Source organism: Patagioenas fasciata, chromosome 9, assembly GCF_037038585.1.
Source record: "Patagioenas fasciata isolate bPatFas1 chromosome 9, bPatFas1.hap1, whole genome shotgun sequence".
Taxonomy (NCBI): domain Eukaryota; kingdom Metazoa; phylum Chordata; class Aves; order Columbiformes; family Columbidae; genus Patagioenas; species Patagioenas fasciata.
In genome coordinates, this window is record NC_092528.1 from 5,758,947 (window position 1) to 5,784,724 (window position 25,778).

Below are 25,778 nucleotides of genomic sequence, written 5' to 3' on the forward strand. Positions count from 1 at the left end.
GGAGGGGCGAGAGGAAGGGGAGGCACCTTTCAGCAAACAGAGATTTGGCTCCCAGGTGGTGGGAGAGGGGGAAATTCAGTAGCCAGACAGAGAAACCCTCCCTGGGGTAAGGGGTTACAGAGAAAAATACTTCTCCTGCTTTCCTCTCATGGAAATACCAGCGTTTGTGAAACCTCCTGAGTGCTGGTTTTTCACAAACACCTCTCTGGGGTTTTGTTTATGCAAAGCATTGATTTATCTTGCAGGCTCCTCACAGGGAGAGAAAGTGTCAGAGGGAGAAGGGCAGGCTGATCCCAGCTGGGGGCAAAGCCAGCTTCAACTCTTTTGTCAAAATTATTGATTTCCCTTGCATAAAAGCAGGGAGAGGAGAGAGAGGTGGGGGCACCCCATGGGAAACAGTGGTTGCCCTGAACCTGGAGAAAGCAAAGCCCAGCACAGCCCATTATGACGTCAAGGAGCCAAGTCCCCCTCAATGGGCACCCATGGGCACACTTGTGTCCTGCCCGGGGCCGCTCACCACGAGAGGGTGCCTTGCACCCATGGGAGAGGCTCCTTGGGCGCTCCGTTCCTCCAGCATTGCCCAGCTCTCCCGCGACAGGACCCCCAGCTCAGCACCTTCTGGGGTCCAGCATTGGCTTGATAGCAATGTGAAAATTAGCATTGATAAGATAAAAAGAGCTGATGTTGGCTGTCAGCTTCCCAGTTTCCTAACCCTGTTCCAGAAGCAGAACTGGAAGGGACAGATGGGTATCACTGGTCTATGGATGGAGAAAAAAATTAAAAGCAACCTGTTTTCCCATCTCTCTTTTTCCACTCCATCCCCAAATTTCCTAGATTTGGGGTAAGGATGCAATGTGAAAAGTCCCTTTTCGCCTGTCAGATCTAGCCGAGCCCTTTTATCCGCCACTCAATGGCAAGAGACAGAGAGCTTCAGCCTCACCGACAGAAAAGCTTGAGCAAGCCAACATCTCTGCTCACCTCCCGTCCTCCCCGTGAGCCCAACATGCCGCTGAGCTCATTTTTCAGGCAATGCCTGACCCGCTCGCTCACGTCCCTGTCTTCTCAGTTTATTCTGCACAGACCCATGACGCTCACTTTGTTATAACAACCACCTCCACGCAGCAGCTGTTTCAGCCACTAACTTCAACTTTTCCATGCAAATTTATCTTCCATGCAGCAAAACGTAGCGGGGAAGAGGCGCGATGCCCAACAAGCTGGTGTGGTGCCTGGACGGGCAGAAATGCCCCTGCCCTGATGCCACATCCCACGGATGGGGCTGGAGACCCCGCGCCGATGGGGTTAATCCCCCCTGCAAGAGGAAGAAAAAAGCTGCGATGAGTCAAAAAGGAATCAGAGCTCCCAAAGTGCAGCTTCTGGGAAACCCCCTCATGGGCTGGACATCGCTGGCCCATGGGGATGTGAGTCCTCGGTGGGAACCGACCCCACATCCCGCCTGGCCAGGGAAGGGACAGAGGCTGAGGCAGCTCCCGATGTGCTCCAAACCAAAGGATCTGGGTCCCCAGGCAGCCCCCACACCTGACCACCCCCCAGCAAACCCCTCCTAGGGCTTCAACACAGAGGGATCCCCCCAGCGGGGTCGATTTGCTAGAGAGCAGGAAGAAATCATGCTGGCAACCCACATTCTCAACCTGCAGCTCTTGCAATAGTTCGGGGAAGAGAACACCAGCTTCATATCCATCTGGGAGTTACTCGCAGCGCTGGGGACACCCCCGCGGGGCTGCACACCTTGCATAGCCGCGCCATATAGCCATCCAGTGAACATTTTCCCAAGCAAGGAACATTGCCCAAGCCTTGGCAGCTTATCTAGCTGTAGTAAACAATAAAATAAAAGCTGAGAAATCTTAATTTTAAAGTCTAGTCACGATGGTTTTGGCTATTTAAGACAGGTACAATTTAAGGTACAATTCCAGCGCTTAGTGTTCTGCAGCATCTCTGTGAGGTTCCCCATGGCCAGCACAGGCACTTTGTTTTGCAGAACAGCAAAGGTCTATCTTGAGCAGGCTCTGTCCACCTAGATGGGACCATCAGCGAGCGCTGCTGACATCTTCCAAACTTCTATCCTGCTGCAAGAGAAATTCCAATCCTAGGACACAAATTCAGCTGCAGCTTTCTTACACCGACATCTCTTTTAGATTACAGACCTTAGACACCAGATTGTGCAACGGGACTAACAAAATGAGTTGCACATGAAAAAACAGGACTCTTGCCTCTTTTTGAGGATTCTCTGCTGCATTTTCATTCCCGCAGGGTTACAGCCTTGGCAAGGAAGGGTTCGTCCTGCAGACGAGCGCGCACGAGGAAAATGATTTATGGTGGCGCTGACAAGGGGAGGCGAGTTTAGTTTTAAATTCTTCTCATCTTGCTCTGTTAGGATGATATGGTTGATGTGCCTGGCAGGAAAGATCACACATCAACAGGGCTTGGTTCGTTTTACATGGCTCCTGGTGCTGCATTTCTTTCTCAGCCTTTGAAATGAGTTCCTCCTCTAGTAGTCACGCTCCCCTGACCAAGACTTTGGCTGGAAAGAGAAGATCTCACTGTCACTAGCTGATTGGGAACCAACAAAGCTGAACCAGGCCCACGGGTCTCCATGGACACCAGGAGTTCCTCCTCTACCCCACCAGCTCATCCAAAACAAGCCAGCAATTGACACCAGGCATGTTTCCCACGGGCAGATCAAACTTACACTGGTGTAGCTATGCAGGAACTGGGGCAGGTCCCTCTTTGCTACCAGAGGATGCTCACCTTGTTCACAGAACATCAGAACCCTCAAAAGCCCTTTTTTGTCCTGCTGGAGAAGTGATTGGGTCAAACTCTTTCAACATGACCACAGTTCTTTTTCCCTGCACCATTCTCTTTCTTTCTACCAGAGAATCAAGAATATCTGGAGTTGGAAGGGACCCATAAGGATCATCAAGTCCAACTGAGACTCAACTGAGAGTGGAGATTCAACTGAGTCTCAGCTGAGACTCAACTGGGATCTTTCTGGATCCTGGGAAGGGTTGTTACTGGTTGAAGAGACATTGCATCCCAGTATGGAAGATGATTTCTCCCTGTGCTATGCACAGTAGGACAATCCCTGCTATGTTTAAAGCTGGACCAGCGGATCCTTCTTAAAGCAGGCTGTTTCCTTCCCAGCAGTCTCCTCATCAATGACTTAGGACTGAGACTTGGAGTTTTGCCTTCGGTATTTTGTTTCAGATGGACTTGCCTGAGGTACCATCCACTGCCTGGAGCCAAGGGAACAATGGGCTGAGGAAGTCACTGTCCTATCTTGGAACTGGCAAAATGTGAACTGTGTGCTCAGACATCCCAAAGAACCTGGTTCCTGCTAGGTCAGAAGTTATTTCCCCAGATTCAAAGGTGTGGATCCAGAAGACTAAGCTGCCTTCTAAACCCTTTGGTGGCAGGAATAACAGGGAAGCACACAGCAAGCCTGTATGCATCCCCCAGCCTGGGAAATCCTCTGTTATTGGGTAAAACTAGAAGGTGAAGAAGGGACCTGGACCTCAGGACCCCCTGGCTCAGCCGAAGGAGGGAGTGAGATGTGATCCAAGCAAATTTCTGGTCTTTTCAAACATAGCAGCGATGAAGATCCTACCACAGACATCAGCCATGGGAGGAGACGTGAGAATGGACAAACAATCGTGTTGGGAAGACCTGTGGAGGCTTCACAAGAGAGAAGAAGGAACAAAGGCAGGATCAGAGCCCAACATACAGCTCATAAAACCAGCAGCCCTCGAGGCTATATCTCGAGATGTTCTGGGTGTCCTGCTGCCGCAAGCAGGATTAGGAAGGGAGTGAAAGGAACCTCGCACAGCTCAAAAACCAAACTTTCTGGAGCCGCCTGAGCCCCAGTTTGCCCGTTGCACCCTGGTCCTGGGACAGCACAAGCCTCTGCGGAAGCAAAGACGGAGCCCCGGGGCTCCTGGAGGGTTTCAGACTTGCAAGTACAAACATCACTCTGGGAATGCAGATGGAAAACAAAACCCCTTCTGTGTTCCCAGAGCCGGCCCCTGGGGCTGCAGGACCAGCACACCAAACCCACCCCCTGGAAGCTCCAATTATCCCTCCGGGCCGGTGCTGCGGCACAGCTGGGGCTGGGCACCGATGGGGATGGGACGGGCAGCGTGCACCAGCGGCTCCTGCCAGTGCCCGTGGTTGGGATGGAAATTACAGCCCGTGACAGACTGGGTTTCATTTACCAGCAACGTATAATTGATCTGGAGCAGAAATACTGGTCAGAGGGAGGTACACAGCCATACCTGAAGAACAGGCTTGGCTGGCTCACAGCCTGGGATGGAGAGCGTGGCTCACCGTCACCCAAAGAGGTGATCCAGCCCTCAGGAGGGGACACCATTGTGCCCACAATGGAGAAGGGCTCTTGGGACAAGCAAGCTGAGTCCCAGAAAAAGACATGACACTACCCACCCTTTGGCCGAGGCCACTGCCAGCCCTGTGGGGAAGCCAGCCATGCCCAGAGGTTAGGAGTGAGGTCAAATGGGATGGGACAGCAGGTAACTCACACTGAGGATGATGGCAGAGGTGCGTGTCAGCACTAAACCAGCCCACAACCAGCTCACCCGAAGCGGAGGATATTTGTCTGCACGGGTGATTAACTCACACATTAAGCAACTCTGTGATGCTCTGCATCCCATATGCAAACCCAGTTAATCCAAGCTCTTGCAGGGTAAGAGGAGGAGAAAAGTGTGTTCTGGAGGAATAGGTTGGAAGGCAAATCTTGCAGGGGTGACTGCAGAGCCTGGCAAGCAGGAGGCTGCAAGTTTGGCAGGCTGAGGCTTTTAGAAGAGCAGAGAGGAAAGCAGAGAGCTCCTCCACTTCTAAAAGCACTATGAGCGAGCAGAGAAATGCTTTTAAATGAGCCCTGGTGAGGCTTTATGTCACACCTCTCAAACAGCCCCTTTCTTTTCCTCTGCCTTCTTTAAGTGAGTCTTGTTTATAACTGAGCCACTTGAGTTTCACAATCAGTTGAATCTCTGCTGTAACACACACAGGCTCCCCAGTTCACCTGGAGATGACCCAACGTGTGGATTATTTTGGTGGGTCGCTGTTGGGCCAGCCACCCCTCCTGCCTTCTCCTTTGTCTGTAACCGCTTCTGGGGATGCCAGCCCCAGGTGTCACACTTGGGGCCTTTCACTCAGCACATTGCAGAGCAGAAACCCTGATGGTTGGTAGAAGGAAGAGATGGGAGATTGGAATTAAGATTATTTATTACGCACACACACACCCCTCCAGCTACTGTTGTTTGCATGCACAACAAGTGCTGTCCCACCATAAATCAGAGCAACCGCAGGGGTGGAAGATGACGTGCATCCCCCAGAGCCGTGTGGGTTTGGGCAATACCAGGGGTCAGCACCCAGCAGGGCTGTGCCAGGGAAGATGCCGCAACCTTCGCACCCTCCATCCACCACCATCAAGCCCTCCTGGCACTCCCCAGGTACAGAATTTAAGATAACCAGATGTTTGTAGTCAGGCCAGAGCCCTGGGTCTTCACTGCAGGATGTGTTCTGCAAACCCAGAACAAAGAGACAGCCCTTGCCTCGAAGGATTTGCAATCTAAAGCATCAGTATCCTGTAGTAAAAGCAATTAAATGGGGCAGACAAGGATCTGACTGTGCCATTCAAAGCAGGTTATATTTCCTTGAAATCGTTTCAAGTGATCATGATGAGACAGTCTAATTTAACTCTGCCCACTGCCAATAAGCTGCACAGTTGGTAAATATTTCAGGAACAGTGCCCCTAAGCAAGACTTCTGCAGCCTAGGAAGGTAGAGAGTCAAGTATTTTTGTAAAATTCCTTAAGCCTGGTTCCTCCATGGATGTACATAGTCAGGAGAGAGACTTCGCCAGGCTTGAAATCAGTTGCAGGGCAAATCTGTTATTTCACACCAAAAGGACTCCATCCAGCAGAACCAAACCCTGCTGTTTCGTAGGTGTGTTGTTAAACCCTTGGTAGCAGGTCTACAAAGATGCCATCCTAAGGGCTGAGAGGGAGATGTGTATCCAAATCGGATCCGGAGCAGCTCAAGGAGGCTCCTATCCAGACGGATGTCCCCTGGCCTGGCTGCTGGATGGTGGCACATCCCAGCATGGGGAAGAAGGAGGCAACAACTGCTCTGTTGGGTGCAATCAATACAATCACAGAACAGTTTGTGTTGAAGGGACCTCCCCAGCTCCCCCAGTGCCCCCCCTGCCATGAGCAGGGACATCTTCACCAGCTCAGGTTGCTCAGAGCCCCGTCCAGCCTGGCCTGGGATGTCTCCAGGGATGGTTCATCCACCACCTCTCTGGCCAGCCTGGGCCAGGCTCTCACCACCCTCAGGGGCAACAATTTCTTCCTCATGTTCAGCCTGAATCTCCCTCCTTTCGTTTAAAACCATCACCCCTTGTCCTGTCATAGCATGCCCTCCAGGAGAAGAGCTGGTGGAGGTCTCCCATTGCAGTCTCCTTCTTCTGTTAGGAAAATCTGGCAGAAGATGGGTGAGATGCATCACCACGAGCGATGAGACACCCTCTTACCTTATTCACTCCTGGTGATGAGTCTCTACCCTCTCACAAACAAGAGATGTACATGACCAGAGTCCCCACAAAAGCCCCGTGAAGGGACAAAAGGACCAAGATGGGCTTCATGGTTTCGGAGATGAGGAGACCCACACCTGTCATGTCCCAGTGGAAATCTTCACCTCCTTGAAGAGTTGATGTTTGTTGGATACATTGACCATCTTGGAAATCATTTAGCTGCTCTGCCACCTCTAAAAAGACATTAGAGGACTCTAGGAGCCACTATTTGAATGGAATTCAAAAAAGAAATTAAGTACTCAGAAGTTTTAATGAATATTACTCCATTACGTGAAAGGATCTGGTCCAAATGTTGTGCAGAGATCACGGCTCCAATCTGATCCCTCCTGACATTGTGGTAAGGACAGTTAAACCACGAAGTTTGGATCCTTGTCCTCTTCCCTCTGGAAAAAAGGTTAAATTCAATAAAAAGAGGATAAAAGAAAGTGAATTCAGCACATCTCGTTCCACAAGACTGTGCTCATACCACTGTGAGTCCTGAAGCTCTGGGCACTATTAAATACGGAATGAGAGTTATGTGTTTGCAAGGAAAATTGTTCCATCTCTGCTAATATGTAGAAAAATATTTTTATTATACTCTATATTGACTTATTTAATGATGATGCAACAAGAGTGCCAATAAAGTTGCATAATCATCTCATTTTTTTCCAACTACTCAGAGTTTTCATAAAAACTCCTTGTTTGGTTCGAAATCTTCCAAATTTCCCTGATACTATGAGGCCATGTGCCTGTGGTTTGGCTGTCACTGTGTAAGGGTCAACCCACTACACAAACCAGCCTGAATTTCAACGAGCAGCCAACCCATAACAAACCAATAAAAGCTGTTCTCCTCTGGCTGGACGCGAGGCAGAGGCGGGGGTGAGTAAGACGCTGAGATTGAGCAGCCTCCAGCTCCTGCTGACACGTGTTTTGTGGGGCTCTACTGATAATGTGCTTTGACAGAACCATTTTTACGTGCCCAGAGCAGGTCAGATCTCTTCATCCCCCTCCTCATCCTCATTTCCAAGGAGAGTCCGCTGCCACATGCGCTTCACCAAAATACCATTGCAGGGTTCCTCTTCTCATGGGCTTCACTTTGGCGTTGACGTTTAGCAGATAGAAGCCCAAATTAAGGTGAAGCTTTGGCCACACCTTCCTGCTGGCACCTCTGGCTCCATCTCAGTCTGCAGTCCAAGAAGAGGACCTGGGCGTCACCCAGGGCAGGATGGAAACCTGCAACACCCGTCCTACAAAAAGTGCTGGAAACTCCAGAGAAGCTGGAATAAAAGCAGCAAGAAGGTTTTTGATCACAAGATCCTCTCCTAACTCCGACTGTGCGGTAGGAAGGGCTGGTTTTGAGCTGGTATCAGCGTTAGCCATGTCGAGTGAAAATGTGTTTGTTTTCTTTGGAACAGTCGAGTCAAAGTGGAACAATGGCTGGAACTGACACTTTGCAAGGGAAGATTTTGTTTCATCTTGAAAGGTTGAAACACCTTGAAATATTTTCCAATGGAAATGACATTTTGTTTCTGCTGATGCACATGGGACTCATCCCATCACAGTTTCCATCCTTCTCGAGCCGCTCCCATGTCAGGGAAGGAGCCACCGAGCGCACACACGGATGGACCGAGAGGGACGGAGAGACACCCGACCATCACATCCAGGGTGATGGAGACCAACCCAAGAATTAGGTTGGTGCAAAAGGAATTGTGGTTTTTGCATTGTTGAAATTTGCTGCTTGATATTGGAACACATTCTTAAATAAATGTGGTTGTGTTATACATCTTTTTATTGTGCTTTTCTCGCTTTACGATATTTTTTGCTGCTGACTTACTACTTGCTGTTTATTTTATATTTATGTTCGACTATGGAAATAATGCTAAACAAAAAGCCAACTGACTCCCACTTGTTGAAGCATCTCAACAACTTCTTGCAGCAAAAACACTTCCACAACCAGCAGGATGCAGAAAACGCTTTCCAAGAGTTCATTGAACACCAAAGCACGGATTTTTATACTACAGGAATCAACAAACTGATTTGCCATTGGTAAAAATGTGTTGATTTTAATGGTTCCTATTTTGATTAATAAAGATGTGTTTGAGCCTAGTTATAATGACTTAAAGTTCATGGTACAAAACAGCGATTATTTTTGTGCCATCCTAATAGTCACCATAGACGCAGCTCAGGAAAAAACCCTTTTTAATGGGTTTTAATGGGTTTTAATGAAAATGCAGGGGTAAGATATACAGTGAGATCCCATTTAGTCCAAGTGGGGACAAAAAATCAAGTAATTCAGATTCTGAGTCTTGCTTTGCTGTAGTCTCAGGTTTCTCATACCTGGAGAGCTCGATAAACCTCAGATCTCTCTCATTCCAAGTCTAGACAAAAAAACCCCTGTTCTTGAAAAGCTTCATCAACAAAGAGAAGTTTCAATCTCAGGTCAGTTGCAACACTTCCCTCTCACAATTTCAAAACATTTCCTTTCCATCGTGGCTTTTTTCGTGCTGTGGGGTTAGCTCACATTCCTAAACAATCATTTCGGAGCGAAATAATCTGCCACTGTTTCCTTTAGAAAACGGTCTGATGATTCCGAAATGTCTTTTTTTTTTTTTTCCCCACATACTAAAAGTTTTGGGTTTGAAACAAAATGTGCCTTTTTATTTTTTAAATACAAGACAAAAAAAAAAGGCTTTCACAGTCGAACAGGTTGGAAACAGGATCCTTCCTTTCCTGTTCTGCTTTATCTTGTGAGGACAAGCTAAGGGGCTCCCAGAGGTGCCTCAGGCTGGGGAGATGCTTGGGGGTCTATTGCTATGGGCTCCAAACCAGCCTGTTGCCACAGTCAACGCTTCCCTCCCCTTAGCGACCACTTCTCTTGGTCTGGATGCTCTGAGGGAACGTTGATAGCAGGATACAGCCCCCCAGGCATGGTGTCACCCCATGGAGAACAGTCACAGTTGGGTTTGCAGAAGTGGTGGACCTGAGCCTTGCCGTGCTGCTGTTTGTGAAGAACCAGAGATCTGAGCCCCATCAGGGCTTCCTCTCCCACTTTCATTTTCCTTTTTTAAGCAGACGACCGAGGTTTTTGGCCAGCGCCTGAAGTTCTCAGTACCCCTGAGAAGAAGCTGCCCCAAGTGTTCCCTGAAAACCACGGCGGCTGCGGCGGGTGCGTCACACTGTGACATCCCTCCAGGAACAGCCTGATGGAGAAACTGCTTTTGCTCCCTGACCACCTCGTGCCTCGTGGACCACTGTCCCGCTGTGGCAGGAGTGACTCAGCCACCGCATCCTTGGGCCGAGTCCAGCCAACACAACCTCACGGGTTTCAGCACTACCAGCCAAGCTTAGATTTATAATCAGCGGAGAAAACTTGACTATTTATAGGTGCTCCGAGAAGAGTAACGATCATTGATTGACACACAAACGCGGAAGCTGAGCATCAAGAGATAAACACGTCTGGTGAAGAGCTGTCAGCTCTGGTGATACTCACAGCATGTCTTCACACTTCACTGGTGCTTGCTTCAGAGCCATACCATCGGAGGACTGATTGACTTCTCAGCCAGGTATGCCTCTGCCATGCTGCTTAACTTCACCCTAAAACACAAGACAAATATTTATTTTCTTATGGGGAAATGAGTAAATTGTTCTGACAGCCATGATGGACCACTCCTACCTGAAAGAAATCTTTTGGCCAAGGCAGACACCATGTTCTTGATGGGGCTGAATTTTCTCACCTTAGAAATGCATTGTTTTCAATCGGGAACATTGTGTTCCTAGTCTGTATCTGACAGCTGTGGCTGAACCTTAGGTAGAGGACCTGCCATTAAGTTTGAACCCCAGAGCAAAAGGCACAACTGAGATCCCACCAAGAGGACCCATACTGGTTGGCCGCACAGAGACCCCTCTCCAGCCCTCTGACATCTCAGCACAGAGCTAGGAGCTTGAGGAACCCTAAGCGGGGGTATGCTCCAATGTAGAAGGATGTGGTCAATGGCAGTTCACTGAAAACCACCCATAGTCAATCATATTTAGGCCAGACCTGAGGAGGGAATTGTTGCCCTGAGGGTGGTGAGAGCCTGGCCCAGGTTGGCCAGAGAGGTGGTGGATGAACCATCCCTGGAGACATCCCAGGCCAGGCTGGACGGGGCTCTGAGCAACCTGAGCTGGTGAAGATGTCCCTGCTCATGGCAGGGGGGACACTGGGGGAGCTGGGAACGTCCCTTCAACCCAAACCGTTCTGTGATTTCAAGAGTGACCTGACAGCTCAGGGAGTAAACTGCCTGTTCTCGCTTGGAAGTGGTTGCAAGTGGCATTTTAAATAGTTTCCCTGCACCTGGAACAAAAGGAGAGATGCAGGAGATGCTCTTCTTTAGAGAAGAAACTCCCTTAAGCTCCTGACCTGAAGGGAGGACCATGTACCACCACCACATGGGTGGGATGGCAAAGGCCAAGGAGGTATTTAGAATTGCACAGTGCTTGTGTAACTTTATTTTTTGTTCATATTTTCCACACGAAGCTGGTGCTAAGAAGGAGTAGCTTCATCTGGCAGGGTTGGTCAATGCCTGGTAAGAACGATGGAAGTCTGCATGGACACCAATGCATTTTTTGGGGCCGGCTGTTGAGCCCTCCACAAACAGCTTTTGGGATGATGTGAGTGGGGTTTGTCCTGCGTGCTGTCCTTCCTTCTATGAAGAACCACTGAAGTTCTCATCTCCCTCCTCCATGAGGCCAAAGAGATGCCAGAAGCCTCACACCCTCCTGCTCAGCGCTGTGAAAGGAAAATCTCTGACTCACGCCGAACAGCATCTCACCCTTGCAAGTTCATTAATTTCAGCAAGGGATCGTTTCCTCAATGCCTGTTCCTGTTGTTTGACCCCTGGCCTTTGCTTTTCTTTCTTTTGCAAGGACGGCCCTTGGTCCAGGTCACAGCAGTGAGAAATGTCAACCCAGTTCTGGGAACCGCTTCCCGAAACGCGTCCGTCTGTGTTATCTGTGCGCAGCCACGCTTCTCAAAGAGCCTCTTGACTGGAAACGCGCAACTGGGAAGAGAAACGGGTCATCCCATCCCGCTCCTGCCTCCTCCCTGCTCCTTTGGGGAGCTGCCGTAAGAAACAAAAGCTCGTCCCTTGCAGAGAGGATGACCAACCAAGGGTGGGATGGGGCTGTTCTGGCACGAGGTCTTCATCACACGATGGCTTGTCTCACCAAACATCAGACGACACCTTTCCTCACGTGACTTTTTTGTTCCTAATTTAAAACAGGACACGGTCAGACTGCAAACACGAAAATAGCAGTTTAAGTTTAGGTAGAATAGACCGAGAGGCACCATCGACGCTTCCTCTTCCAGCGACGGGAGGAAGCAAACAAAGCAGGGGAGGCCAGGCCAGCTGTAGGACACAGTTGCTGAGAAGACAGCCAAGGAAAGAAGACCTCATGATGTCTGTCCCGTAGAGACTCTCTGGACAATGACTGACTCATCGCTCATAGGCGGTATCTCTGGGCTTGAGCCGTGTCCCCTGCTCGCCCGAGCGAGGCAGGGGCTGCAGCATAGCTGGAATAGGTGGAGCCCAGTAACAGTTCCTCTCTCGCATGACTCAGGCTGTGAGGATACCTCCTCCCATCCCCAGAGGCCCTGGTTTTCGGGGTCTTCCAGGGACCCAACTTGCCCTCTCCAACGGCTCCCAATGCCAACAGAAGGCCAAAGGCACCTGGAGACCCATCTCCATCACCAGGAGATTTGCTCTCAGATGGACAGCACCGACTCTAAACTCAGCCTAGGCACAAATGAAGCAGCAGTGGTGGGAGGAGAAGATGCCAGGAGGAATTAAGACTAGCTGAGCCCTTCTCTGCTTCTACAAACAGCAGTGTAGATCTCACTTAGGCCATCCAAGCAGCAGGAAGCAGGCTCCCAACTCACCCAAATTAAGAAAAATTAACCCCTGCAGAGGTTGTTGGCACTGGCTGCTGGTGGGGAGCACAAACACAGATTAACATCCTGCTGAAAGAGAAGAGGAGACTATTTCTGGTCAGTGGAGTATCAACTGGCCACCACACGCATGGTCCCAGTCCCCTGGTGCTGAGCTCCAGCCCAGTCCCAAGGCCCTGGTTCCTGGTCCTGTCCACATGGACCATCATCCAAAGCCTGAACCAGGTTGGGAAGAACAGTCTCTGGTTAGGATTCAGTGTCCTGCCTTGAATGCTGCTGCCCCTCCAAGAGGTGGGGGAACACCCAAGAACAGGGACATCAACCACCCTGGTTATGGACTTGCCCTGCCAGCCAAGAAAACTCTCAGAGGGCACACCAAGGGTGCAATAAAATCTGGGGATAGGCAAGAACTAGAGAGGCTTTAATAATTCATTACATCTGGGAGAAAGTGGGGGAAGGTTCCAGCCTGGTGGGAACACAACCCATTGAATGAGCATCTGCGATGGGTACGGGCAGCAGGTTCCCTGCACAGCAGATGGTACCATCCAGATGGACAAAGTATCCAGGTTGTCCTGCAGTCATGGGGTGGTGGTGTGTCCTGGTCCACCATGTAATGGTCCAGAGACAGATGTTTGGGAAAATAAGTATTATATCCCTGATACAAGATACCAGGCATCCACTTCACATGTCATCAACACAAGAGGTGTTGGAAGGGCAGGAGGACTCCTTGCAGAGGACTCTGCTCCCCAGGCAAGAAGCCCCCAGCCATTCCCTGCCCCCTGGAGCCAGCCCTCACCAGATCAGCCCAGGCTTGGTTCAGCCAAGACGTTTCACAAGAGTGCCTGGCAGTGCCAAAATGGGAGAAATCATTCTGTAAACAGCCTGATGTCTGCAGCCCCAGATGGAAGCTGGCCTGGAACTCCCCGTTCTGCAGCGTAGCCCTCCATCACCAGAAATAAGAGGCCAAGCTACTTGTTGAGTGCTGAGCAACAGCCAACATCTCTCCCAGAGGGACCAGCCATGGGAACCTCACCTTCAGTACCCAAATCTCTTGGGTTGTGCCCCTCACTGTGCCTGTGGTGAGGTCCCATCTCCTGGGCACCAGCCATGGAGCTGGTGGCTGCATTTCTCCCACCTGCACCCGCTGGGTCATTCACCTCCAGGAGCTTGTGGCCACCTCCCTGAGTGCTCCTGAGTTCTTCTGCATGGAAAGGACAACTGTGTTGGGCACGTAGTGCTCGGCTGGCATCGCACAGGAGCGTGTGCTCTTCCAGCTATCTTTGGGACAGTCTGATGATGCTTAACAGGGCAAGTCTGGTGCAGCTACAGCATCCCAGGGTCGCTGCAGACAGATTGAGGAGTGTGCAAGATGCTATACAGCTTGGTCTTGCAAGCGCTGCTGAGTGTTGCACATGGACAGCACAGACGTAAGACCTGGAGTCGTACGTGCCATTTGATTTAATGTACTCAGTATTTGCACCTGAGAAGGTTCTTTTATAAGCAATTTCTCATTTGTTGTACAACATACCCTGGCAAATCCAGCCCCTCTCCTACTCCACACAGCCAGAAGCACAAGGTATCTCTGGTGGGTTCCACACGCTAATGTTTCCTTCAGCACAGAGACCCTTCCCACTGACTAGACAACTATTCACAGAAGCAGCATCGTATGACACGGAGTAAACCCAACGTATAGAGGGTGAGAAGCGGGAAAGGAGAACTGCAGCTTGTTACCATAGAGCCTTCCCCACCACACAGTGCCAAGTCTCAGATGTTTCTCACCCTCTTTCACAACGCCCATCCCAGAAAGCCTCACCTGTGCTGCTGGCATCTTCTCGGCTCAGCAAAGTGCCAGGACAGGGTCTTACTTCACGCCTTCTCAGAGTGATTCCCCTTCTCCTCAGGCCAGGTGATGCCGGGACGTCTCCCACCTTCTCCTGCAGAGTCCAAGAAGAAAGGTAAACAGGACACTTGTGGGGCTCTCGCAGAGGGCGTGTGCCCCACATCACAAAACATTTTGGAAAGGATGACTGGAATGCTGGTATGGTTTCCTCTGTTTGTCTGATGGGGGAATTTCCCCTTATTGCTGACAGGGTTTGGACCAGGACCAGACACAGCTGGAGCTGTGCAGCTGGGTTTGGGTTTGTGTTTACGTTTTCTCACCAATACATGTGTGCAATAAACACTCATGAGAAGGGTGCTCCTCGGGAAGGACTCGGCACATGGGGCAAACATCCATGATTGCAGCAGAGAGATACCCAAACCACAGGTGCACCCAGGTAGAAGCATGTCCGAAGAGGCATCATTTTGCCCCTCTCCCCAGTTTAACTCCTCAATTAAATGGGAATGTGCTGGAAAACTGCAGGAAAGAGATTTAAAAGAAACAAACAAACAAACAAACAAACAATGCGGGCAGAACTTAAGGAAACCAACGTGAGCGCACATAATTTGGAAACAAGTGCCGTACATTCAGGGAGGGAGGATGGAGATGGAAACCAATGGCCAAGAAGCAGAGTAAGACAGGATCAAGGATCTGCCACCACAGTCGTGTCTGTGCCAGCTGGACGTCCAGCCAGGGTAACACAGATACCAGATGGAAAATCCCTTCTGTCCCCAGCAGAATACCTGATGGCTTCCAAAGATCAAAGGGACAGCCCCATCCACAAGTAGGGTGATGGGGGTGGGCACCTCTCACACCTCCATGCCATGGGGCTCCAGGACCTTCTGGTCCTATCTCCCGGTGCTGAACACTGGTGATTCCATCCAGAAACGTGACCCTGGACCTGGTCTGGCCTGATCCTGCCTGTGTTCCATCCAGCTGGTCCAGCCCCACAAGTGGGGAACATACAGGGGATGGACAAGGGTGTGAGCTCCTGACGTAGAGAGGGAGCGATAGGGATGTCCCTGTGTTTTCGGTTGTGTTACGCAGCTGGCAATTACAGTCACTGTTCAAAAGTCTCATTCCATGTAGAGCTTGAGTTTTGCTTGCCAGAGCTGCTGGGCAGGTCACCTCCCCATCCTTCATAGAACCATTGAATGTCCTGAGTTGGAAGAGACCCACAAGGCTCATGGAGTCCAACTGCTGTCCCTGCAGTGACAACCCCACAGGTCACCCCGTGTGTCTGAGGGTGTTGTCCAGTCTCTTTTTGAACACTGTCACGTTGGGGCCGTGACACCTCCCTGGGAGCCTGTTCAGTGTCCAGCACCTCTGGGTGAAGAGCCTTTTCCTTCACCCTTTGAACTTTGCACAGACACTTCTAGCCATTGAGATCTCCTTGCTGAACCAATATTTAAAATATTGATGTCAAAACTTGAGATTCATTTGGAACCAATTTTATACTATCAGAAATATTTGTAAGTACAGTGTATGACAGCCCCATATCATACACTAGGTTCTCTGACAGCATGACAAACAGAAATGGAAGATGAAGATATACACGTACTTTGAAATTTACTGAAACAAACATATCGTATGGCAAGGTATATTCACTCCTGAATTTACCCCAACTTTTCATTTAGAACTAGGCTTTCAGCTTTCTAAAATAAGCTAATGGCCATCTTCTAGTTAAAAACATAAAGAGTGGAGAGGTATGAATATTCAACTTTAGATGTTCACCCAACAGGTAAGGGCCAGGAAGACACACAGGGATGTGATAAGAAATATCTGCATGCAATTAGCAGGGAGGGGACACAGAGTCCCCAGCAGTTCCTCCAGCCTTTCCTCTACCACCACTGGTGGCCCTGATGGCCATGGGCCACCACAGGGACCTGGTCCAGGAGAAGACATCGCCCACAGACCAAGGCTGCGATGCTGCCGCCTCTGAGAAGCGAATGCCTGGAAGCAATCCCAGCATTATGGGTTTTTTGGGGGGTGGAAAATGAAAACATATTGCAGACAGAATATTTTAAACTCACTCCTTGCCAAGTCTGGAAAATCTCTGCGCAGTGCAGGGAGTCTGGTGGTCCCATTCTTTCCTGTGGAGGATGGAAACGAGTGTGGTGCAAGCAGGCTATTTTCCCTGCTTCATTGTTTTCAAGCCATTCCAGAAGCCAAGCGAGTTTCCAAATAGAGGGGTGGATTGGCATCACCTTAATGAAAACTAATTAAACGTAATTATTCAGCCTGTCGAAAATATTTGTGCTCCACCAGGAACACCCTGCAGTTGGCTACGGAAAGGCAGGAAGAAAGCACTTTTTCCAGAAGCAGCTCTTCGTGTCGGTTACTCCGGTGGCTGAGGCTTCTCACCAAGGCTTTTCATGCACCGAAATACTTACCGAAATCAGGCTGGCAACGAGTCTGCACAACCAACCTGAGCCTCCAATTTTTGGGGGTAGGGAACTTGCTTTCCCACACAGTTTCACGGCCTTAGAAAATAAGAAGTGGGTAGAGTGAGTGGTACAGCTTCATCTCCACCTTGCGTTTTTTCCTTGTCAGGAAAAAACAGGGTTTGGAGAATTGTATTATTGTTTTCTGCTGGATTTGGGGGTGAATGGGAGGGGTCTTTTTTAGAACCAGTCAACTCCTCCCAAAACACATTCTCTGCTAGAACAACTCAAGAACTATGTAGATATGCAAACAATAAGCCACAGTGGTGTCATTTTGATTAAATCAATAGGTTTTATCGGATGACCTCAGTTTACAGGGAAGGCTACGTCTCAGAAACCAAAAGCCAGGGAGCCACCAGTTTGGAGAAACAGATGAGCTCCGAGCTAAGCTATTAGTTATTAGAAGGATTAAGAAGCCTGGTTTTCAGTGAAACTGTGTTTATGAGGGCATCTTGTGCAGCTTTTGGGCAGCCAGAATTGCACAGAGAGGATTGGGACCACCAGGGAGATGGCATCTGCCACCATGACTCAGAGAAAAAGCCAAATCCTGGTAAGACCCCGCTATTCAGCGGTAGAAGCGACTAAGTGATTCTGCCTCCTGTGCGATCATCGAGCCAAGGCTGGTGTCCCTCCTGGGGAAGGTGTAGGCTCAGCCCAAACCCAGCCTGGGGGGTGTTTTGGAGAGGGAACAGCCCAGGATCTGGACTCAGCCTCTGCAAACCCGGCTGCACCAGCAGCAACTCACCCCCTGCAACGTTCAAGGGGGCGTCAAAAGAAGAGCCAAGAAGAAAACATGAAGCACAGATCCCGCTTCTCAACAAACAACAGGCTTCATGAGGATTCAAGAGAAGACCATGCAAGTTCACGGAGGAACTGCAGCAGTGTTGGAGCTGGGGATGAGCATCGTGGCCTGTGGTTGTCCATGAAGAGAAGCAGCTTGGAAGGGAGCGTGGGACTAGGTGGGACAAGGTGGGACAAGGTGGGACAAGGTGGGACAAGGTGGGACAAGCAGGAGGACCTGGGCTGAGCTTCTACAGCTCCCGCGTGGGTAACATGGTGGCCTCACGAGGCTGCAGACAGGCAAAGAGGAGCCAGCTGTCATTGCCATGTCCAGCCCCAGCATGCAAATCCCACAAGTCTGGCACTCAAACTGAGGGAAAAGGATGTAAAATGAAGCCAGACCAACCGATCATTTACTTGGGTGCTTTTGAAAACGCTTATCTGATCCCGTTGCCACCCATCGCTCCTGTGCCATGAGGCTGGCCGTGTCTGGTCAACGTGATCGCTCAGGTCCCCGTATCAGCTTCCCTGATGCTTCAGGTGAGAGCAAACCGTGTAAATCATGGATAAAATACCAGCACTTACCGACACCGGTGTCATCAGAGCAGTGAGGTCAGCTCTGGAGAAGAAAACAACATCTTTTATTAATATTTCTAAACAAAACGTCACCTCTCCTCTTCCCTTAAGCCTTGTCTTGCTAAAGGTGCGCACGTAACTTCCCAGAAGTCTGCCCAGTTTCGTTGCTAGGGAAGCTTCTGGCACGCTCCTGGTAATTTCTTCCAATTTGTTAATTATGCCGAGATATCCATCAAGCTGCTTTCTGGATGGCCGTGGGTTTCCAAAGCTTAGGCTGGGCAGCTGGAGCCTGTCCCACGGCAACATTCATCCCCCGGGCTACAGCCGCGGCGTGGGTGTGATGTCCACACCAGTTTGGAAATGGGTCCTCTGCAAACATCTGTTCTTTGTTCCACCTCGTGTGCCCACAAGGGGAAGGCGCCAGGAACCGTCTCCCCCAGTGGTCGTTCATGGGTGGGGAACCCTGCCTCAAAAACTAAGAAATCCAGAGCAGTATTAGCTAAGAAATATTGGGTTTGCCTCGGATCCCTGTAGCGCCAGATGATGCACAGGGGTCAGGCAAGAAGATACCGCGATACACGAGGGGATGCTGGGGGTTCACGCTCTTTCTGAGGGCGACGAACTCACGTGCTGTTTTTCTTAAGCGATCAAACAAATTTTTTTTGGTGATCAAGCATGGTTTTTATGTCTACAAAGAAAAGCTTGGGTTGTACAGCCCAAATGTACCCTCCAGGCCAGAATTTCAAGCAGGAGAACCTCCCTGCATACTTCTGGATGCCTCATCTGTTGGGGGAGGGCTGAATTACAGGATTTGATTAATCACACCGAGGAATTCAGCTTTCTCCAGAAAAACTCACCATGGCACAACCTCTTATTTCCCCTCCCCCAGACCAAAAAATAGTCAATATATTTCCCCAGAGATCCGAAAACTCAAATACTTGACTAAAACTCTTGCCTGGTGGATATTAGCCAATTTTTAGTTTCCAAGGCCTCAAAAATCCATAGCCAGGAAGGAAAGCAGTCCAGCAACAGTGGTGCAAGTGTAACATAAAAGCATATTAAGATATCAAGTACTTTGCTCTGATAGCTACTAACATGCTTTGACACTATCCAGGGGTGGGGGGCAAAATAAAACAACTTAGTTTGAGGAGTCAAAGCAGCAGATTTAGAGGGTTTTGACCTTCCTGGCTGTGGGCGTTCAGCTCTACGCACTGAACTGAAATGGCATTCAGGGTTTCCACTTCCCTGGTATGACCCAAGTTGACCTTCAGGACAGTTTCCACCAAGTTGCTTTCTAAGCCAGGAAAGCAAAGAAATGAAAAGAATCCTTTCAAAGCTACTTATGGCAGCTCCTGGCTTCCTCCTCTTTTGTCTCCTCACTCCCCAGTTTGCCTTTTTTTTTAATGAAAAATATTTAAGGACATTAAAGCCAGTCCAGCCCAGCAGCCGAGCCCAGGGAGCGGAGCGGCTTGTGCCAGAGCTGGGTGAGAGCCGTTTCCCTTGCGGGAAGGGTCGACTGCGCTGAGCAAAGACCTCGAGCTGCTTGGGAGCGCGAGTCAGAGCGGACAGGATTTCCAGGTTTGGAGAACAATTGCCACCAGGATGTGTCATTAAGGTCGCCAGCCGAAGCCGAAGCGCCGGCGGCTCAGCCTGGAAGCCGCGGTCTCCATGCCGAGGCTCCCCAGAGAGCCCTTCCCAGGCTCCGCAGCCAAGCCAGGCTTTGCAAGACTGACATATATGAGCTGGACCATTCCTACAACCAGCATCAAGGGATGCTCTGCTCAGCCTCCCCAGGTGCAGGGAGCACAATGTGGATCACCCTCCACATCTGCTGATGTGCAGAGGAGAGATCAGTCCATGGGAGGCCTGGTGTGTTGCTCAAATAATTTCCAGAGCTGTTTCTCTGGGAGAGAAGCAGTGGAGCTGAGCAGAAGTTGGCCAGTGGCACAAGTGACCTGGGCACGGCTTCCAGGGAGCATCCTGAAATGGTCCCTTGAGGCAGGATGAGGATGTCCTGAGCTGGCACAATCCGGACAGGGCTGAATGGCTTCTTTAATGACCTATAATAAAGGAAGGGGCAAAATCACAAGCCTACCCTAGGCTTTGAGATGAGAGGAGAGCAGCAGGCACCCAGCAGTAGAGACAACACCTATCAGCCAACACTGGCAGTCTCTGCTGGCTGGAGGAGACAGGCGAGCTATCAGAAAGGCAGGCGAGATGCTTATGGGGCATGTACAGACCTTCAGTATGGGCAGGGGAATCGAGCAGCACTTTCCCAGCAAGCTGGATGCATATGGTGGCATTTTTATCCCCGATCAGGGACGCTGCCCGACCAGGTAGACCCAGGTGTGAGTCAAACAGCAGCTCCTGGGGCTGGGCCATGCGGCAGAGGGGCAGCGTCCTGGAGCCAGGCCCCCTCGTCCTTCCTTCTGCTTCTTCTCCCCCCTCTCCCTCTGCGGTTTCAGCGCGATGTTTTTGTGCTCAGCCTGCAAGCACGCATCCGCGGAGACTTGCCCATTCCTCCCCAAAAAGCCCCCTAAGCCATGGGATTGACGTCAGCAGAGCGCCAGCTGTCAAACAATGGAGATTAAGGCTTGGCGAGCGCCCGTGCCTCCCCGGGCAGGTGAGCAACGCTCCCCGCCGAGCAGGAACAGGCACATTGCACCAACCCTGCACCTGGACACAAGACGCTACCTGATCCCCGACGGGGGCCAAGTCACGCCTGGGCAGCCGTGGGCCCCCAGTTGCCCCCATGTGCCCCATGGGACCCCCCTGGGGTGAGGACACCCCTGCTGAGCAGGGGCAGAGTCCTGGCACTGGCTTCTCATGGCTCCAGCCCATGTAGGAGGTGAAACCTCCTGCCAAGAGATGTCAGTGCCGGGAACAGGCCCCAGGCGCCAGCCGTCCCCATTCTGCCCAGCGCAGGGACAGGGGCGATGGATGACATGCTGCCTCTTGCAGAGCTGCGGCTCAGCACCAGACAAGCCCTCGCTCCACCCAAAGCTCAAGAGGTTCAGCGCCAGGGGTCTGAACCTTCTCCTGGGTCTGCAGGACCTGCAGTGCAGACCCACAGCAAGACTGGGGCATCGGGGAAGGCAAGGGACATGGTCAGGCTGGCACCGGCTTTGGGGAACACCTGGAGCCTTGAAAAAGAGATGGAAGATGCTTGACCATCCCATGGTCCCAGCTTTGGACACAAACTCACCCATTTCTGTTGCTGGCACTGCCGGGATCTGTCTTTTCCCAAAACAGAAGCGGGAGAACAGCCGGCACTGCCTATGGGAACTCCTTTCCCCACCACCCAGCTCCCAGGCTGAGCTTGACCTGGACCTGGTTGGAGCTGCGGGTCCTCAGTGGCTGGGACAGAGACAGGAAACACCCCTGTGACCAAAGCTGAACTCGAAGAGCAGAGCAGCAGCTTTCCTCCTTACCTGAACTCCAAATAAGCCAACCCAGGAGGGCACCTGAGGTCAAAGCAACACAATCTACAACGCCCGGAGATACGAACGCTCACGGATTCGACAGCTCCAGCAGGAACTCCAAACCCTGCTGGGCTCGTGCCCTGCTCGCTGGGAAGATCTCCCAGGCTGGGGTGTCTGCAGCACAGGAGACGCAGCCGCTCCTGCAGCAGGAGCTCCATGATGAGCATCATCTCACCAGGAAAGCACCTGGTTCCCCAGGTGAGACAGCCCTGGGGACAAGGGCACAGCATGGACAAGGACAGCCAGTCCAGGTCCTTCTCCCTCCCTCTGCACCAGGCTGGGAACCCCAGACCCTGGGGCAGCTGCTGTGTCTCCTTGCACTGGGCAGGGCTCCTGTCACACACAGGAACACCCTTTGACGAGGCCCTGACACTAATGACGGTGACATCGCAGGGTGACGCACACTGGCCCACGCTTCCTCAAGGAGGAAGAAGAGGTGGTGGCAGTGAGGCAGGGCCAAACCCAGAGGATCCTGCCCCAAAGACCCCAACCTCTTAGGAAGAAGGACATGTCCCTCAAGAGCAGCCCTGAAGACCACAGTGGCCTCACGGCCTGAGGTTTAATGAGGCACACGGCTTGGAGGAGCCATTGGTTGGTGGCTCAGCTGGTCTGTGTGTCCCAGAAGATGCTCCTCTCTTCGTGGCTGGCCTTCTCCACCTCCAGGGACCAGGACAAGGTATGGAGAAGTCAGACCCCATCCAAAGTGGCCACTTTGCTGGAGTCCCTGCTCTACAGCCCAGCTGGGGTGGGCTTCAGGAGGTCCACCAAGAGCAGAAGGCAGAGGTGCCCAGGGCAGGAGATGTTCCAGGGGCAGCAGGTTGTGGGGACAGCAGTTTGTCACATTGACTTCTGCTCCCCAGGATCAGTCCCTGGTCTGGTGGGATTTAAGAGGCCCCTGCCCTGCATGCTGCACCTTCTCACGCCCTTCAAGCCAAACCTTCTGGCACACTTTGCCCGTCACCCAACCTTATCACAGGGCCTGGCCCAGCACGGCCGGATGGGAGGGGAGCAGATGGCCTGTTCAAGTCCTTCCCAGTTGTTCTCCCTCCAGACACTCAAAGGAAAACCCTTGAGGTCATTGTTCTATTTTCATCAAGCAAGGGCATCCAGCGCGACTCGCGTTACGAGGAGCTGCGCTGAGGGCAACCGCGCGAGGAGACCAGAGCCTCAGGTGGAATGAGCAACCCAAAGTCCGGTCAACCGCGATCACATCTCGGCCACCTGCCTGGAGTATCTGCCCATGGCTGGTGAGACACCTTAAATGCTTCACATCACCCCCACCAAGAAGGGAAAAATAACCCCAAAGCCCCATGTGTGCCCACTGGAACCCCTCCCGGCGGAGCCCTCTACAAGTGTCAATGGAGACGGTACTGGAGTGGCATGGGTGGCCTTGCAAGGAGCTCTGCTGTGCCCCACACATCGGGCTCGGCAGGCACCAATGGGTCAGGCTGCCTCTGTCACCCCCACTCACAGTGACCTGTGACACTTTGGCTGAAACAACCAACCTGGAGTGTCCATATTGAACCCCAGCTTCTCTAACCACTTGGTGCTTTGCTGCTCCTCACCAGGGCCTCAGTCCCACCAATGTTAGAGAGCTGGGGCTGTTGAGCTGGAGAAGAGAAGCTGAGAGGGATCTGATCCATGGATCAATATCTCAGGGTGGGTGTCAGAGGATGGACCAGACCCTGTTCAGTGGTGCCCAACGCCAGGGTGAGGGGCAACGGGCACAGACTGAAACACAGGAGGCTCCATCTGAACATGAGCAGAAACTTCTTTGCTGGGAGGTGCCAGAGCCTGGCCCAGGCTGCCCAGAGCGGGTGTGGAGTCTCCTTCTCTGAGACATTCAAACCCGCCTGGACCCACCTGTGTGATCTGCTCTGTGACCCTGCGTGAGCAGGGGTTGCACTGGGGATCTACAGAGATCCCTTCAACCCAACCAGGCTGGGATTTTCTGTTACTGCGTCCCATCGGGTTCCCCCCAGGAGTTATAGGCCTCAATAACAGACACACAACAGCAAAAACAGATTCAGGACCACCAGGCCTGCAGACCATGACACAGTGAATATGCCAACCCACCACCAAGACAGAGCTGCAAGTGAAGCCCCACTGTGCCCACCGAGCCACCACGCAAAGCCCAGCTCTGTCTTCTTGCCTTGGCTTTGGGTCATCGCAAGGTCCTCAGCGCCCCAGGAGACCATGTTCCCCACCACCACCGCAGCCAAGAGGACTTCGCGTGCCTGGATGGAGATCCATAGACAGGGAGGGACCAGTGACCCATCCTGACGCCGCAGCACAGCAAACACCAGGCTCCCGCCCAGGCGTGGTGCAGACAGGTGGCAGACAGCCACCAAACGCTGCCACCGCGTCACCCGTGTTGGGCCACCGTGTCACCCGTGTTGGACCCGGGCTGCTCCCCAGCCCTCCCTGCATGTCCTTGGCGCTATCTGAATTTCTCCCAGGTCCAACTCTGCGCTTCCCTCCTGTGTTCCCCACAAAAACACATCTACAAGCGGCTTGTGCTCATCCAAGCTGTCTTGCATCTTCCAGGCTGGGGTTTTCCTGCTGGCCCCAGGAGATGGGCCCATTCCAGCCCTGGGCAGTAGATACCACCACCACCTCCACTGAAGCACCTGTGCAGATCCCAAGCCTTCACTGAGCCCTCCTTTTCTTCCAAGAGCACAGCTTTCCAGAGAAAAGCTTAACCAAGGTCTGTGGTAACGCTGACTTTGGCCAAAAAGAAAAAACAAACAAAACAAACCAGCATTTTCACTGAAGGGACTGGAGAAAAGAAGGAAAACAGTTTGTTTTAATTCACCCAGGAGTTGCACAACACCCCCGCGTGCACGGAGATGTCTCCACACTGGTGAGCTCATGCCAGACTTATCTTCGTCAGCAAATAAACGAAACATCCGCCGAAGAGTGTAACGGGGAGGATGTTCTGCAGCTCTTCCTCAGCCCTGGGCACACAGCGAACCCCTCCCGCTGACGTGAGCCCCGTTTCCCTCCTGCGGGGACACGGCGCTCGGTGCACATCTCCTGTGCCACCCACACCCGTGGGACCACCTACCGTGACACACCGGGGACGTCTCCTGGGCCTGGAACAGAGATGCAGGTGACATCTGCTGGTTCTTGTGACCCCAAATCTGGCTGTACCGACATTGCTGGGGAGGAGTGGGAAAACTGGTGGTGCTGGAGCAAATTGAGAGAAGGGAACGGAGCTGGTGAGGGGCTGGAGCACAAGTGTGATGGGAGCGGCTGAGGGACCTGGGGGGTTCAGCTGGAGAACAGGAGCTGAGGGGAGACCTTCTGATCTCTGAACTGCCTGAAAGGAGCTTGGAGCCAGGGGGGGTCGGGCTCTGCTCCCCAGGAACAAGCGCCAGGAGCAGAGGAAACGGCCTCAAGTTGCGCCAGGGGAGGTTGAGGTTGGATGTGGGGAACAATTTCTTCCCCAAAGGGCTGTGGGGCATTGGAACAGGCTGCCCAGGGCAGTGCTGGAGTCACCATCCCTGGAGGGTTGGACAGACGGACATGAGGTTCTCAGGGACATGGGGCAGGGCCAGGGTTGGGGGAATGGCTGGGCTCGATGGTCTTGAGGGGCTTTTCCAGCCAAAGTGATTGTATGACCTCTCTGCTTGGTGGGGCAGCTGGGAGAGATGCTGAGAGGACACAGCGTTTCCCGAGCTCCCTGCAGAGCAGGGACTGATGTGCTGTCTCTGTGCACTGTCCCACCGTCCCTTCCTCTCTCGCAGGGTTCCTCAGGTTGTGTTCGCAGCACATGGGACTGTGCCCAGCTGTCGGCCCGCTGCAAGAGCTGTACGACAGTGCAGGACCTGACATGAAGGAAGTGCTGCTGCATCCTCACCGCACTGGCCCTGGAGCAGCCCTGGACACCCAGCAGTGTGATGGAACCCAGGGCACATTTAGGAAGCAAAGCCAGGTCAACTCTGAGGGCAAACAGAAGGTGACATCAGACAAGCTTTGCTCCTGGCCAGGACAGTCCCAGGAGCACAGACACAAGGTGCCTTCAGCCCACATCACAGAATCCCAGAATGTCAGGGGTTGGAAGGGCCCTGGAAAGCTCATCCAGTGCA

General features: G+C 52.0%; 1 long non-coding RNA gene across 1 annotated transcript; it reads right to left on the reverse strand.

Annotated features, from left to right (window-relative positions):
- Positions 1-10,096: 10,096 nt before the first annotated feature.
- On the reverse strand, positions 10,097-17,270 carry LOC139828591 (uncharacterized). The gene is made up of 3 exons (XR_011740387.1): positions 16,439-17,270; positions 14,340-14,460; positions 10,097-10,194 (listed from the first exon to the last, which is right to left on the reverse strand). It is a non-coding gene; the product is annotated as an uncharacterized lncRNA (long non-coding RNA).
- Positions 17,271-25,778: the final 8,508 nt, after the last annotated feature.